The sequence below is a fragment of the Mesoplodon mirus genome, assembly GCF_964341445.2.
Source record: "Mesoplodon mirus genome assembly, chromosome: X".
Classification (NCBI taxonomy): domain Eukaryota; kingdom Metazoa; phylum Chordata; class Mammalia; order Artiodactyla; family Ziphiidae; genus Mesoplodon; species Mesoplodon mirus.
In genome coordinates this window covers 96,760,066-96,778,674 of record NC_138981.1, presented here as the reverse complement: position 1 = coordinate 96,778,674, position 18,609 = coordinate 96,760,066, and positions in this window count along the sequence as shown.

The window sequence follows — 18,609 nt, the reverse complement described above, 5'->3', positions numbered from 1 at the left end:
TGTGCAATGTGATTAACAGCTCTTTCTGGGAAGTATACAGCATTTATTTTTAAACGTTTGAGCAAATTTTTGGTAGAGTTTGATGAGCCTAAGGGCTCTTCTGTGAAGTTAGATTCATCCAAATGGCTTTATGAGAAATGACCTACATAGTAGTCAGTCTCGTGGCAAGTATAATAATTTTAACTAGATATTCCTTTTTTGATTATAACCTAACAATGTTATTTATTACTCTTTCATTCTATAAAAAGTCTCCAAGAAAGAAATATAAATGCAGAGAGGGGAGCTGAGAGGAGGTTAATGGAGCCTCCCCTATCCACTACCCATCCATTCTTCCTCAAGGAGCTGAAAGGAGACAAGATATACACATAGATGGTCTCTGAGCACTCTTTTAAGGACTCACATGTACATGTTTACTTCTTGAATTTTATCTTGCACCCACCATGCCCTTAGGTCACTAAACTCCATGAACAGTTCTTTCTTCCCCTGACACAGGTAAAGCTCTTTTCTGCCTCAGGGCCTTTGAATCTATTTCTCCTTCTGCTGGTAATGCTATACCCACTTCTGCAACCCATGCTCTTACCTAGTTTCATCACAGAGCCCCACCTAGCCCCTTAGCTTAGAGGTTATACACAGTTATACACTCCATGGTACTCCACAGTTATCCATGGTAACACACTGCACAACTTTAACTGCCTCTTTACCCCTGGCACAAATCCTTGTATATCCTGAAGTCCTCATCACACAGTCATTATTCAAGAAATGTCGGATGGTTGGATGGATGGATGGAAGAATGGAACGGGGATGGATGAATGAATGAATGGATGAGAAAATGGATGAATAGACATCATAGATATGTTACAGAAAAAATAGAAATATTTACAGAACTACTGAATAATAGAGGACAGAAGAACCTGAATGAACTTTTAGTGCAATTTTCATCTTTCATAAATTTAGAAACTGAGCCCAGAAAGAGGAATGTGGCCTGGTTAAGATCTCTAGTTAGGGCAAAGTCAGGACAAGAATCTAGGTCTCCCAACTCCAAGATATTGTTGAATTTCTTGAATGAATATTCAACACATATCTATTGAGAGCCAATACATGCCAGATGCCACTCCAGGCTCTGTGGATATGTTAGTAAACAAATCAGACAAAAATTCCTACCCTCTTGGAGCTTATATACTAGTGGGGAGAGAGAGATAATAAATAAGGTTAGTAAGTAAATTATGTTAGAAAGTAGCATATCCATATCTGTTCCTTGAACACACACTGAGCTCATTTTTTATTCATCTTCTATTCTTTAAGAATTTTTTAAAAAAGAAAGTAGCATATCCAAGGTTCTTTCCTTCTGCCCCATTTTTCCATACATGCACATATCTTCTTCAGAGCATGCTCCCCTCCCTGTGAACCATCACAACACTAGATCTAACATTTTCTGGCAAGCCACATTTTTCACTGAGTCCTAATCCCCCACCATGTGCTCAGCATCAGACCCTCAGATAAGGCCTTCTGCTCTGAAATTCTCTTCTTCTGCTTCTCTGTACCATGGAAAAGCAGTTAGGGATTAGCTATTTATGAGGCTGTGGAGAGAAACGGTCATAAAATTGACATTTACAGAAACTAATTTGGGACTTCTGCTTCCAGGAATATGTGACAGACATACTTCTCCCTATTTCTCCCACTAAGGACAACTAAACTCATGAAAATTACATTAAAAAACAAGCATAAGAAGATTCTGAAGGGTGAAGAGGAAAAAAAGCACACCAGCTAGAGACCTCAGGACCCAGGGAACAATGTGAACATGAGGTTCCTGTGTTTTTATTTTGCCGCCTATAACTCATACTTGTAGCTGAAGAAGCTGATAACCTGGTAGTGCCAATAGGCGCAGACAAAAAAAGCCCCAACAAAGCCTACTCTCTCTAGCCAGAGGATCAGAAAAGAAGAAGCCTAACAAGAAAGAAAACTTTAAAACAATACTGCAATACAATAAGGCATTACTGCTGTACTCCACCTATACCCCACAGAAAAAAAATGTGACCTCACCCCCAAGAGTAAGGCCAGAGTGGACAGCTTAGACTTCCACACTCACAATGTTGTAATGAGGCAGCCAAACCTCCGTGCTGGGGTAGGACCAGATAAGGCTAAGCAAGAAGCTGATACTTTCATCACTGTATGACCAAGAATGAGCTTACACCTCCACAGTGTCAGTGGAGGCCTGGTGGAGAACCTGGATTTCCACCACTACCCAGCATTAGCAGGGGTCCATCCCTGTCCACACTCCAACTAACAACTGCAGAAAACATTCTTTCCAAGTACCCATGTACATATGGGAAGATAGACCATATCCTGAGTTATAAAACAGACCTCGAAATCACACGTAATGTGTGCTCAGATCACAATGTAATCAAACTAGAAATGAATAACAGGCAGATGAAAGGAAAATATCTGAACATCTTGGTAACTAAATAACAACCTTCTAAATAATCCATAGCTGAAAGAAAAAGTCCCAAAGGATTTTTTAAAAGTACATGGAAATGAATGAAAAGGAAAATACAACATATCAAAATTTGTGGGAAACAGCCAAAGTGTACTAGGAGGAAATTTTATAGAGATAATGCACCCATTAGGAAAGAGGAAACCTCAAAATAATAATATAAGCATTCACCTTAAGAGCCAGGAAAATAAAAGAGCAAAACAAATCCAAAGTAAGCAGAAGGAAGGAAGTCATAAAGATAAGAACAGAAACCAATGAAATTGAAAACAGAAAAACAATAGAGAAAAATCAATGGAATAAAAGAGCTAATTCTTTGAAAAGATCAATGAAATTGACCACCCTCTAAAAAAAACTGAGGAGGAAAAAGAGAGAGACGTCACAAATTACCACAGGCAATGAAAAGAAAGTTTATCACTACAGACCCTGCAGACCTCATAAGGATAACAAGGGAATACTATGAAAAATCCTACACACATAAATTTGAGAACTTAGATGAAATGGAACAGTTCCTGAAGACACAAAATCTACTATAATTTAACCAATATGAAACAGATAATATGAACAAGTATAGAACTATTATGGAAATTGACGTTGTACGTTTAAAACTGCCAAAAAAGAAATCTCCAAGCCCAGATGCTTTCACTGAAGAATTCTCCCCAAACATTTAAAACATTAACACTAATTCTACACACTCTCTTCCAGGAAACAGAAGAGGAAGGAATACTTCTTAATTCATGTTATTAAGCTAGTATTAACCTGATACCAAAACCAGGCAAAGAAAGCACAAAAAAGAGAAAATTTCAGACCAATATTCCTCATGAACACAGACACAATAATCCTTCACAACATATTAGCATTTAGAATTCAGCAATACATGAAATAAATTATAAATGATGACCCAGTAAGGTTTATTCCAGGGATTCAAGACTGGTTCAATATTCAAAAATCATTCAATATAATCCACCACATTAACAGAATAATGAAGAGAAATCAGATAATCATATCAATGATGCAGGAAAAACATTTGAAAAAATGTAACACTCCTTCATGACAAAATCTCTCAGAAAAATAGGGATAGACAGGAACTTCCTCAACTTGATAAAGAGAATCTTCAAAACACCTACAGCTAATGTTATAATTAATAGTGGACGACTGAATGTTTTTATTCCCAAGACTGGGAACAAGCCAAGGATTTATGCTCGCACTACTTTTATTCAACACAGTTCTGGGAAGTTCTAGCCAGTGCAAAAATAACAAGAAAAGTAAATAAAAGGCATACATATAGCACAGAAAGAAACAGAACTATCCTTATTTACGTATGAGAAGATTGTCTATGGAGAAAATTCCAAGGAATCTACAAAATCTGTAAAGGATTGTCTAGAACTAATAAGTGAGTTCAGCAAGATTGCAAGATACAAGATAAACATTTTTTTAAATTATATTTCTTTACACTAGTGATGAAAATATGGATGATAAATTAAAAATACAATTTGTGCAAAATACGAACTACTTAAATTTAATCTAACAAACATATACAAGACTTGTATGCTAAAAAATACATAACTGACGAAGGAAGTCAAAGAAGATCAAAATAAATGGAGAGCTATACCATGTTCATGGATTGGAAGAACAATAATTTGGCATAGTAAAAAGATGGCAGTTCTTCCCAGATTGACATAGGGGTTTAATTCCTATCAACTTCTTATCAAAATGTCATCAAGATATCTTATAGATACAGACAAGATTATTCTAAAATTTTATGGAAAGGCAAAGGAACTAGAGTAGCTAAAGCAATTTTGAAAAAAAAAAGCAAAGTAATAAGAATCAGAGAAAAGTGGTAAGAATTAGTCTACCTGGTTTCAAGAATTACTACGTAGCTATAATAATCAAGACAGAATTGTATTAGCAGAGAGATACACATAAATCAATGGAACATAATACGGAATCCAGAAATAGATCCCAAATATGCCCAAATTATTTTATTTTTACAAAGGTGCAAAAGAATTCAGTGGAGGAAAGATAGCTTTTTCAACAAATGGTAGTGGAGCACTTTGACAGTGATAGGCAAAAAACAACCAAACAAAAACAATCAAAAAAGCCTTGATCTAAATCTCCTGCACAACTTACACCCCCCCCAAAAAAAATCTCAAAATGGATCACTGATTTATATGTAAAACCTAAAATGATATTTAAAAGAAGATGGACACTTCAGAATTTAGGAGTGGGCAAAGAGTTCTTAGACTTGATACTAAAGGCAAAATCCATAAAAGGAATTATCAGTTAATTTGAACTCATCAAAACTAAAAACTTCTGCTCTGTTAAAGACACTGTTAAGAGAACGAAACGACAGGTTAGAAATGGAGATAAAATATTTGGCAAAGGGCTAGTATCTGGACTATATAAAGAAATCCCAAAATTCAACAATAAAAATAAACAAATAAGACCATTAGAACATGGAAAAATGACGGGAAGAGATATTTCACTGAAGAGGATATACATATGGCAATTAAGCACATAAAGTAATTATAAATCTATGTTGATGAGGACACAATGTTTAAAGATGTAAGTTGTGACAATACTGGCATAATGGAGGGGGGAACAAAGCTATGGAGAAACAAAATTTTATATGCTGTTGAGATTAACTTAGTATTATTCTGAAATAGATTGTTACAATTAAAGTGATAATGGCTGTTCCCAACTCAAACACTAAGAAAATAACACAAAAATAAGCAGCAATAGAAACTACAAAGAATGAAAATGGTACACCAGAAAATATCTACTAAACACAGAAGAAGGCAGTACTGGAGGAACTGAGGAATAAAATAGACATGAAGCACATAGAAAACAAAGAGTGAAATATCAGACATAAATCTACCTTATCAGCAATTACATTAAATGTAAATGATGCCAGAACAATTTGTGGGTGGATAGTCTTTTTAACAAATGTTGCTGGGACTAATGAATATCCACATACAAAAAAACATAATGTTGGACTTCTACCTCACATTATTTATGAAAATTAACTCAAAGTGGATCAATGACCTAAATATAAGAGTCGAAACTATAAAATAATTGAAAACATAGTTGTAAATCTTTGTGACTTTGCGTTAGCTATGGTTTCTTAGGTATAACATCAAAGGCACAAGTAATCAAAGGGAAAATAGATAAACTGTACTTCATAAAGATTTAAAACTTTTGTGCTCCAAAGAACGTTATAAAGAAGGTTAAAAAATGCAAGGAATGGGAGAAGGTATTTGCAATTCATATATCTGATAAGGGCCTAGTATCCAAAGTATATAAAGTACTCTTGCAACTCAATATTACACCTGAAACTAACACAATATTATAAATCAACTATAGTCCAATATAAAATTAAAGTGTATTAATTGAAAAAAATAAAAAGACAATCTAATTTTAAAAATGGACAGAGGATTTCAATAGCTATTTCCCTTAATAAGATACACAAATGGCCGAGACAAACATGAAAAGATGCTTTACATTATTAGTCATTAGGGAAATGCAAATCAAACCACAATGAAACTCCACTGCAATAACCACCACACACACTATAATAAAAAAGACAGACAATAACAAGTCTTGGTGAGGATGTGGAGAAATCAGAACCCTGGGGTACACTGTTGGTAGGAATGTAAAATATTACAACTACTATGGAAAACAATTTGGTTGTTCCTCAAAAAGTTAAACATAGAATAATAAGACTCAACAATTTCACTCCTAAGTATATACTGAAAAGAAGTGGATATAGGTATTCAAATAAATACAGGAATGTCAATGTTCATAGCAGGACTAATCACAATAGCCAAAAGACAGAAACCCAAATGTCTATCAAATGGTGAACAGATAAACAAAATGTGGTATATCTATACAACAGAATATTATTTGGCCATAAAAATAAATGAAGTAGTGATGCAAGCCACAACATGCATGAACCTTGAAAATGTTATGCTAAGTGAAAGAAGCCAGACACAAAAAGACTCATATTGTATGATTCCATTTATATGAAACATCCAGAATAGATAAATCCATAAAAAGGAGACTGTGGGCTGGGATCAAGATGGTGAAGTAGGATGACATGGAGCTCACCTTCCTCCACAAACATATCAAAAATACATCTAAATGTGGAACAGTTCTCATGGAAAACTAACTGGAAAGTGGCAGAAGAACTCCTATACAACCAAAGCTGCAAGAAAGATCTCCATGTAACCAGGTAAAATGGGGGGAAAAAAAGGCATTGGGTTGGGACTTGCACCCCAGGAAGGGATATGTAAGGAAAAGAATATCTGCATAGGTAAACCTTTGCACTGGAGAGGGAGCAGGATGAGACACAATCTGGGAATCCCAGTCCTGGGGTCCTATGCAGAGGAAACAAGCCCTCTTGCTTGCTGGGAAATCTGCTGAGACAGAGAGCAGGGCTGAAGAAGCCTAGAATACTCACAAGGAGTGTGCATGTTCTGGCTTGACAACAATCAAGGTGGAAAGAGTCATGTACTGGTGGCTGCCACTTCACTGTAATTTCAAATCTAAAGGGGCGAACACCCTAACCCTGCTCACTCCACACCACAGCCTGGCATGAGATCTGGGCCAACTGAGCCCTGGGAGAAGACTCAGTCTAGCTATATAGAGACAAATTGGGGCATCCAGAGTATGAGCCAGGTGGAGCTGTGATCACCATTGTCAGCACACAAACAGGGTGGTGGGTGGAGCCACAGCAGTCACTGTCAGCATGCATGTGAGGCAGTAACACAAAAGCACGCCTCTGCTAAGACCTGAATCTCAGGCAGCAAGGCACTGGGAGAGGGCTTGATTTAGCTACGTAGAGAGAGTCCAAAGGACCTGAGGTGTGGTCCTAGTGGGTCTGCGGCAGCCATGGTCAGCAAGCACATAGGGCAGCAAGTTGGGCTATAGTTGCCATTATCAGCATGCTCAGGAGTACACAGCAGTACATCTCCCAGCAAGAGCACCCCGGCTCCACCCACTCCACACCACAGCTTCGTGCTAGATCTGGGGCAGACAGGTCCTGGGAGAAATCTGCCACAGAGGGAGGCCAGGATCCAGGCAGCAGCACAGCCACCTCAATTCCTGTAGCCACAACACCCCGACTCTCAGCCCCAGCCTACTCCACACCACATCCTTGCACTAGATCTAGGACGAACACAACGGAAAAAGGGATGTGACCTTGGGCCACTGCTGAGTAGAATTGCAGATACCTACACAGGCAGTACATAGGTCCTCTGTGACCACACAGGCCTCATTTGCTTTAGCAATCACCTCCTTTGGGGCAGGGCACTCACTCAAGGGCAATGGAGCCTGATCAAACCGACCCTCAGGGCTTCTACTCCAACAACTGGGGAGCAGACCCCAGCCCTGACTGGGTGGTGACAGCCATAGAGAGGAAGCCCCACCTCACACCCTACACGGGCTTTAAATCCCCCAACACCAACCACACCCCATATCAAGGAGATAATGGCCAGAACACCCTGAGGAAAGACGTGGCTGGTATCTCGATACCAAAACCAGCCCAGCCCTTACACCAAAAACACAGGACACACACAGTCTACACAGGGATGCTCCCACATAAAAACACCCCTTCAAGACCACAGTAGATAACTGTTCCTCCTAAATTCATAGAGACAGAGAAAATTAAGTAAAATGAAAAGGCAGAGGAACCATTCTCAATTAAAAGAACAAGAGAAATCTGCTGAAAGAACAAATAATAAAACAGAGTTTACCTGTCTACTAGAACCCAAGTTTAAAAAGGAGGTAATAAAAATGCTAACTGAACTAAGAAAGATTATTGATAGAAGTGCAAATCACTGTAACAAGAACTAGAAACTGTAAAGACGAACCAATCAAAAATAGATGATTCAACTGCTGACATAAAAACCAATCTAGAAGCAATGAACAGCTGACTAAATGACACAGAATAATGAATAAGTGATCTGGAATGCAGAATAATGGAAATGACCCAATCTGAACAGCAGACAGAAAGATAAATGAAGAAAATGAAAGCAACATATGAGAGCTATAGAATAATATAAAATGTGCCAGCCTATCCATAATAGGGGTTTCAGAAGGAGAAGAGAGAGAAGGGGATCAAAAATGTATTTGAAGAAATTATGGCTAAAAACTTCCCAAATCTAAAGAAGAAAACAGATATTCAGGTTCAGGAAGAACAGAGGGTCCCAAACAAGATAAACCAAAACAGACCCATACAAAGACATATCATAATTCAAACAGCAAAAGTTAAAGAGAGGATTCTAAAGGCAACAAGAGAAAAAAAAAAAGAGTCAGTTACAAGGGAACACCCATAAGGCTATTAGCTGATTTCTCTGCAGAAACTTTGTAGGCCAAAAGGGAGTGGCATGATAAATTCAAAGCCTTGAAAGGGAAAAACCTGAAACTGAGGATATTCTACCCAGCAAGATTTTCATTTAGAATAGAAGGAGAGATAAAGAATTTCTCAGACAAACAAAAACTAAAAGAATTCAGCAATACTAAACCTACACTTCCTCTCTATATTGAAGGGTCTTCTCTAAATAAAAAAGAAGCAAGACTCTATAGGAAAGGGAAAATCACAATAAGAAAAGTAAATATATAAAAGGATTAAGATCACTTAAATAAGCCAGTATGTAGATTTTAAAACAATAAAAAATAATGTAAAAGTGATTATAACTATAACAAACAGTGAAAAGATAAGTACAAAGATGTAAAATTGGACATTAAAATCACAAATTGTGGGAGAGGGAGTATACAAATTTAGATCTTTTAACATGTGTTTGAATTTGTATGCCTCTCATCTACTAGTTTAAAGGAAGTAGATGTATTCATGGGTCAACATACTTGAACTCCATGGTAACCACAAATCAAAAACATACAATAAAGTCACAAAAACTGAAAAGAAAGGAACTCAAGCATAATACAAAAGAAAATCATCAAACCACAAAAGAAAAAACAGAAAGAAGAAGAAATGAACAAGGAAGAAACACACACACACACAAAGGAACTGCAAAATGGCAATAAGTACATAACTATCTACCTATCAATAATTACTTCAAATGTCAATGGACAAATGCTCTGATCAAAAGACACAGGCAGATTGGATTTAAAAAAAGCAATATGCTGCCTACACGAGACTTACTTCAGGGTCAAAGACACACACAGACTAAAAATGAGGGGTTGGAAAAATATATTTCATGCAAATGGCAATGACAAGAAACAGTGGGTAGCAATACTCATATCAGACAAAATAGACTTTGAAACAAACACCATAAAGAAAGACAAAGAAGGGCATTATATAAAGATAAAGGGATCAATAGAAGAAGAAGATATTACACTCAACCAATATGCACCCAATATAGGAGTACCTACATATAAAACAAATACTAACAGGCATAAAGGGAGAAACTGACAGGAATACAATAACAGTAGGAACTTTAATAACCAGTGATATCAAAGGACAGATCATTCAGACAGAAAATCAATAAGGCAACACAGGTCCTAAATGACACATTAGACCAGTTGGAGTTAATTGACATCTGTAAGACACTACATGCAAAAACAAAAAACAAAACTAAAAAGAAAACCAGAATACATATTTTTTCAAGTGCAAATGGAATGTTCTCTAGGATAGACCACATATTAGGTCAGAAAACAATCCTTACCAAATTTAAGAAGATAGAAATTGTTTCAAGCATTTTGCTGACAACATTGGTATGAAACTAGAAATCAACCACAAAAAAGAAAAATGGGAAAAGACCTACTAGAGAATGGACTTGAGGATATGGGGAGGGGGAAGGGTAAGCTGGGACGAAGTGAGAGAGTGGCATGGACATATACACACTACCAAACGTAAAATAGATAGCTAGTGGGAAGCAGCCACATAGCACAGGGAGATCAGCTTGGTGCTTTGTGACCACCTAGAGGGGTGGGATAGGGAGGGTGGGAGGGAGGGAGACACAAGAGGGAAGAGATATGGGAACATATGTATATGTATAACTGATTCACTTTGTTATAAAGCAGAAACTAGCACACCATTGTAAAGCAATTATACTCCAATAAAGATGTTAAAAAAAAAAGAATGAACACATGGAGATTAAACTTCATGCTACTAAAAAACTAATGGGTCAATGATGAAATCAAAGAAGAAATCAGAAAATACCTCAAAAGAAATGAAAATGAAAACACAACCTCACACAATCTATGGGATACAGCAAAAGCAGTTCTAAGAGGGAAGTTCATAGTGATACAGACCTTCCTCAAGAAACAAGTAAAATCTCAAACAACCTAACCTACCACCTAAAGGAATCGGAAAAAGAAGAAGGAAAAAAACCCCAAAGTTAGCAGAAGGAAGGAAATAATAAAGATCAAGAGGTAATCCATAAATAAAATAGTGATAAAAACAATAGAAAAGATCAATAAAATCAAGAGCTGTTTTTTTGAAAAGATAAACAAAATCAACAAACCTCTAGCCAGGCTCACCAAGAAGAAAAGAGAGGACTCAAATAAACAATATAAGAAATGAAAGAGTAGAAATAACAACTGATACCACAGAAGTACAAAAACGTCATAAGAGAATACTATAAAAAGTTATATGCCAACAAAATAGACAACTTAGAAGAAATGGACAAGTTTCTAGAAACATACAGCATGCCAAAACTGAATCAAGAAGAAACAGATAATTTGAACAGACTGATGATCAAAAGTGAATTAGAATCTGTAATTTTAAAAATCGCTGCAAACAAAAGTCCAGGACCAGACAGCTTCACTGGGGAATTCTACCAAACATACACACACACACAAAAAAAAACTTACACTCATCCTCTCAAACTCTTCCAAAAGACTGAAGAGGAGGGAACACTCCCAAATTCATTCTTGAGGTCACCATCACCCTGATACAAAAAGCAGAAAAAATACACTACAAAAAAAGAAAATTACAGGCCGATACATTTTATGAATATAGATGCAAAAATCCTCAACAAAATATTAGCAAACAGAATCCAACAACACATAAAAAGGATCATACACCATGATCAAGTTGGATTCATCCCAGTGTCACAAGGATGGTTCAACATACACAAATCAAACAATGTGATATACCACATTAAAAAAGGAAAGACAAAAACCACAGGATCATCTTCATAGATGCAGAAAAAGCATTTGACAAAATTCAACATCCATTCATGATAAAAACTCTCACCAATGTGGGTATAAGGGGAACATATCTCAACATAATAAAGGTCAGTTTTGACAAACCCACAGCAAACATAATACTTACTGGGCAAAAGCCAAAAACCTTCCCACTGAATTCAGGAACAAGACAATGATACCAACTCTCACCACTCCTATTCAACATAGTATTGGAAGTCCTAGACACAGCAATCAGAAAAGAAAACGAAACAAAGGTTATCCAAATTGGAAAGGAAGATGTAAAACTGTCACTGTCTGCCAATGATATGCTACTCTATACAGAGAATCCTAAAGTCTCCATGCAAAAACTATTAGAACTAATTAGAATACAGAAATCTGTTGCATGTCTTTATATTAACAGTGAAATACCACAAAGAGAAAGTCAAAAAACAATCCCATTTAAACTTGCCTAAAAAAAGAAAATACCTAGGAATAAACTTAACCAAGGAAGTGAAAGACCTATATGCTGAAAACTATAAGACATTGATAAAGAAAACTGAAGATGATTAAAAGAGATATCCTGTGCTCTTGGATTGGAAGAATTAATATTGTTAAAAAGTCCGTACTACCCAAAGCAATGTATAGATTTAATGCAATTCCTATCAAATTACCCATGACATTTTTCACAGAACTAAAACAAATAATCCTAAAGTTTGTATGGAACCACAAAAGATCCATAATTCTCAAAGCAATCCTGAGGAAAAAGAACAAAGCTGGAGATATAAGCCTTCCAGACTTCAGACTATACTACAAAGCTTTAGTAATCAAAACATCATGGTACTGGCACAAAAACAGACATATAGATCAATGTAACAGAACAGAGTCCAGAAATAAACCTATGCTCCTACAGGCAATTAATCTACAACAAAGGAGGCAAGAATATACAATGGAGAAAAGACTGTCTCCTCTACAAGTAGTGTTGGGAAAGCTGGACAGCTACATGTAAATCAATGTAATTAGAACACCCCCTCATACCACATACAAAAATAAACCCAAAGTTGTTTAAAGGCTTAAATACAAGACTTGATACCATAAAACTCCTAGAAGATAACATAGGCAAAACACTCTCTGATATAAATCATATCAATATTTTCTTAGATTGCTCTCCCAAGGCAAAAGAAATAAAAGCAAAAATAAACCCATGGAACCTTATCAAACTTAAAAGTTTTTGCAGGCAAAGGAAATCATCAGCAAAACGAAAAGTCAACCTAGAGAATGGGACAAAATATTGGCAAATGATGCAAACAACAAGGGATTAAGATCCAAAATATACAAACAGCTCATACAATTCAATTTCAAATAAACAAACAACCCAATCAAAAAATGGGCAGAAGATCTAAATCAACATTTTTCCAAAGAAGACATACAGATGGCCAAGAAGCACATGAAAAAATGCTCAAAATCGCTAAGTATTAGAGAAATGCAAATCAAAACCACAATGTGGTATCACCTCACAACAGTCAGAATGGCTATCATCAAAAAGTGTACAAATAATAAATGCTGGATAGGCTGTGCAAAAAAGGGAACCTTCATGCACTGTTGGTGGGAATGTAAATTGGTACAGCCTCTGTAGAAAACAGCATGGAGGTTCCTTTAAAAACTAAAAATAGGGCTTCCCTCGTGGCGCAGTGGTTGAGAGTCCGCCTGCCGATGCAGGGGACACGGGTTCGTGCCCCGGTCCGGGAAGATCCCACATGCTGCGGAGCGGCTGGGCATGTGAGCCCTGGGCGTGTGAGCCATGGCCGCTGAGCTTGCGCGTCCGGAGCCTGTGCTCCGCAACGGGAGAAGCCACAACAGTGAGAGGCCCGCGTACCGCAAAAAAAAAAAAAAAAAATCTAAAAAAAAAAAAAAAAAAAAACTAAAAATAGAGCTACCATATGATTCAGCAATTCCACTCCTGGTTATATATCCAGAAAAAATGAAAACTCTAATTCAAAAAGGTACACACACTCCAATGTTCACAGCAGCACCATTTATAATAGCCAAGACATGGAAACAACTCAAGTGCCCATCAACAGATGATTGGTTTAAGAAGACGTGGGGTGTACACATACACACATACAATCATACACACACCACACACACACACACACTGGAATATTACTCAGCCATGAAAAAGAATGAAATATTGTCACTTGCAGCAACATGAATGGACCTAGGAATATTATACTTAGTGAAGTATGTCAGAGAAAGAAAAATACTATATAATATCACTTATATATGGAATCTAAACAAATAATACAAATGAATCTATATACAAAGCAGAAACAGACTCACAGACATAGAAAACAAACTTATGGTTACCAAATGGGAGAAGGAGGGTGGAGGGACAAATTAGGTGTATGTGATTAACAAATATAAACTCCTTATGTATAAAATAGATAAGCAACAATGATTTACTGTATAGCACAGGGAAATATATTCAATAATCTGTAATAACCTATAACAGAATATAATCAGAAATAATAACTGAATCAGTATGCTGTATACCTGAAATTAACACAATATTGTAAATCAGCTATACTTCAATATTTTTTTTTAAAAAGCAGACTATGGGGTTTCCCTGGTGGCGCAGTGGTTGAGAGTCCACCTGCCGATGCAGGGGACACGCGTTCGTGCCCCAGTCCAGGAAGATCCCACATGCCACGGAGCGGCTAGGCCCGTGAGCCATGGCTGCTGAGTTTGTGTGTCCGGAGCATGTGCTCCACAACAGGAGAGGCCACAACAGTGAGAGGCCCGCATACCGCAAAAAAAAAAAATAATAACAATAATAAATAAAATAAAATAAATAAATAAAAAAGCAGACTATGGATTGCTAGGGGCTGGGGGGCAAAGGAAAATGGGTAATGACTGCTTAATGGGTATGGGATTTCTTTTGGGCTCGATTAATATATTCTGGAATTAGATAGTGGTAATGATTGCACAACACTGTGAATGTACTGAAAGGCTCTGATTTGTACACCTTAAAATGGTGACATCTATTGTATGTAAATTATATGTGAATTAAAACAAAAGAATCTAAATTGCCTCATTTTGTGTCTTTATGATCTTTGACAAATTATTTATACTATTTCTGTGTCTAGTTTGTTTCCTCAAGTATAAAATAGGGATAGTAGGGAATTCCCTGGTGGTCCAGTGGTTAGGACTCTGTGCTTCCACTGCAGGGGGCACAGGTTTGACCCCTGGTCAAGGAACTAAGATCCTCCATGCCTCGTGGTGAAGCCAAAAAATAAAATATATAGTGATAGTTGTAGTGGATACCTCATAGGGCTGTTTTTAGGAATAAATGAGAATAAAAATCTAATTCCCCTAACATAGTGCCTGATTTATAGTGATCATCCATTGTGTTATTACTATTATCATAATAATAATTATTATTGTTTGCTAGTAGAGTGAGGATAAGTTATACTCCCCACCCCCCAAGTTTAAGATGTTGCAATCTGCATTTAGCTTACCTTGATGAGTATTTCCTCTCTTTTTGTTCTCCCTGAAGCATATGTTTCTAATTTTCTAACACACTGCATTTTCTTATCCATGGATGTGGCTGCTCACCAAAAACCTGCTTTCTTTTTTCTTCCCCCATTTTATTGGTAAGATTAGCACCATTTTGAGTTCTTCTTATCAATTTATGCTGAATATTTGGGAAGACACACATGAAGCTAAATAATATCCCTAGTACCAAAATCTATGGAGCACTCAGCACCTTCTCTCTCTTTTTCCATGAGAAGAGAAGGCAATGAGAGGCAGCTCTATGCCACAAGATGCTAAAAACCATTCAGTAATCACTTGATGAGATCACTGATGATAGCATGTCTGAATTGGAGGTGAAGGTCACATTTGCAGGTTTACCCCTTCCATTGTTCTTTCAAATTGCCTATACCCCTTTTCTTTGTTGACAGGAGAAAAGAGCTGAATTAGAAGGAGATCCTGAAAATCTTAAACAGTGGTAATGAAAGGAAGATTAACTTTATAAAACGCAGCCAAAGAGTTCTACTTTCATTTGTGCTTAAGATACATTAATGCCTAATCCCATGGTTACAGCAATGCATTAAATCTACAATGTTTCTAAAATTCTTCCAATCATAACTGGTCTAGGTTTTTCTCTATGATACCCTAGAATTCTAGGAAAGCCACAGATACCAAAATGGTGAGAGGAAAGGGAGAGGGTGGAAGGAAAGAAAAGGGTTTCTAGTAGCCATATAATTTACCAGGCTTTAAAGTTAATGAAGAATCTAGATATGCTGAATCCAAGTCCATTGCTCTTTCCACAGCATTCATATGCCTTCTAATGTGAATGTGTCAGAGACCAAGACTATTTTGATGGGAAAGAAGTGTTAGGAAAGGACACATGCAATTTTCCAATAGAACAGTACACGATAGGGCACTTGGAGATTAAATAGAGGTTGCAAGGAGGCAGAAACAGCAATCAGTAGACCACGAAGTCCACATTTCACTTATTTTTTTTCTTGAAATATTTCTACCTAATAGTTCACCATCATGTACCATCCCTACCTTTCAAGGCACCCCCTGCCAATCGAGGGACTGGGCATTATGGCATTTTGCTTAGGCTGCTCCAGGTGGTCTTACCAGCAAATTCTTAGAGTGTGGAGAAAGGGATTTCTCTACTTTGGTAGAAGGTGAGTTGTGACCCTCTAGCTTAGGAACCTTGCCCGAAAATCAATGCATGGACACTACAGCCATAGCACTGAGTTATCCATCATCAATGACCATATCAGAGGGACTAACCACATTGAGAAAGTTGATCTCAAAAAGGCAAGAGAGGTCCTCCCATGAGATGCAGCTATTTCATTTCCAATGACTCTGGCAGTGCTTCTAAGCCACTCTTAGACTTTCTAGCCCCAGGAAAAGATAAACACACTGATATCATATCTAATCATGGATCCTGATGAGAAAAGCCAGAGAAGTTGAGCTGTAAAGTGTTAGCATTCATGAATTTCCCACATGAAAGGAAAAATAAGGAGAGGCTCCTATGGTATATAATTTATGAGAATAATTCTCCAATGAGACTTTATCAACTCTTAGGTCTAAAAGAAAAAACTGAAATCAAGCTTTCTTAGAAAGTTTGTTTCCTGAGGAGTTTTTCTAAGGATTAGGATTAGATAATGTCCTTTGGGGAGCTTGGCCTGTTTGATAGGCCTTTTGTCCAGTGAAAAGATTGAACTGGCCTTTCTATTGGACCAAGATGAAATTAAATTGGTAAAGATGATTTCAAACTGACCCAATGCCCCAAACCTGTGAGAGATCTGTTTTGCTCCAACTATGGTCAACAGAAGAAAAAAAAGTTTAATTAACAAACATTCACAGAGAACCCACTGTATTCCAGGTACCTTTAAGCATTTCATAAGCATACAAAAGAAATATAGAATGGATTACTTTCTTCAAGAGCTTACATACTAGCTGTAAAAAATAAACCATGAGTAGATACTAAAAAAGATCAGAAAGGGGTGACTGACCAAGAGGCCAGGAGACACGGGCTCTAGTCTTGGCTCTAACATTAACTTACTATATGACCACGGGCAAGTCCTTTCTGGTCTATGGGCCTCAGTTTTCCCATGTGTAAGCTGAAGAGGTTGGACTAGATCCTCAAGGGCCTTTCTAACTCAAACATTTACTTAAAAATAACAAGTGAGGGGAATTCCCTGGCGGTCCAGTGGTTAGACCTCCACACTTTCACTGCTGAGGGCCCAGGTTCAATCCCTGGTCAAGGAACTAAGATCCCGCAAACTGTGCAGAGTGGTCAATAAATAAATAAATAAATAAGAAATAACAAGTGAGTATATGAAAGTGGGGAGAAGATAATTGAACATCCTATGCTAATGAGGGTTTAGTTTTTCTGAAGATGAATTTCTTTTCTATTCCAAAGGCACAGGGTATCTTCCCAAAGCTTTGGGGTCACTGGAAGCTAAGGTTCATAAATGTCCCTTGCCAGAGCTAGATAATATTTCCTCTCCAAAGATCAGTAAATGCAGTCAGGAAAGTTGGTGACTCATTCTAAGACCTCCTCAGGGCATCTGTAGAGGGCAATTCCAAAGTCAGCTTTAAAGTTTCCAGACTCTCCTTTCTCATCATCTGCTATCCAAATGTAGGAGGATTGGACGAAGATTTCTATCAGGGCCATTACTTTGGCAGAGAGCCCAGTATCTGCCTGAGAATGAAGGCAGTATTTGGTGCTCACGAATAAAGCTGGTAAATTAGTATCCTTTGTAATACTGCTGAGGGGACAGTGCCAACTTCAAGATTAAAAGGCCATAGGTGGACTGGAGATAAGGAGAAGACAACAGAATGGGAAACTGAGATGGTCTATTTTAGAGATTATAAGCACAGGGTGTGGAGCCATTCAGTCCTAGGCTCAACTCTAGCTCTAGTACTCTAAGCAAAATGTTTAACCTTTTTTGAGCCTCAGTTACTTCATATGTAAAATAAGGATAATAATAATACTGACTACACAAGAATTATTTCAAAGATTAAATAAGACTTTGTCTATAAAGTGGGGGGCATGTGCCTGACACCTAGTATGTGCTCAATAAATGACAAATGCTATCATTATCAACAATTTCTCTCATACTGTCAGTAAAGACAGCCCTAAATCATTAACATAACACATCATTTTTCAAAGGTCATTGACATTAAATGCTAAAAAGCTATCAATCTCATTATCTCCTACAGTTCCAAATCCAAACTCCTTTGTTTGGCACTAATGCCCTTCACAATTTGGCCTCATCTAATTCACTATTTAGCCTCTCCTACTTCATTGGTCTTTGAGACTATTTACTTGCAACTCCAGGTCTGCTTGATTACCCTACAAATCCTAACCATGGCTGGGAGTGTATTGGGAGCTTTATCTCCTCCAGTGGGCAGGGTTGACCTTAGTTGTTCTGCCCCACTCATGG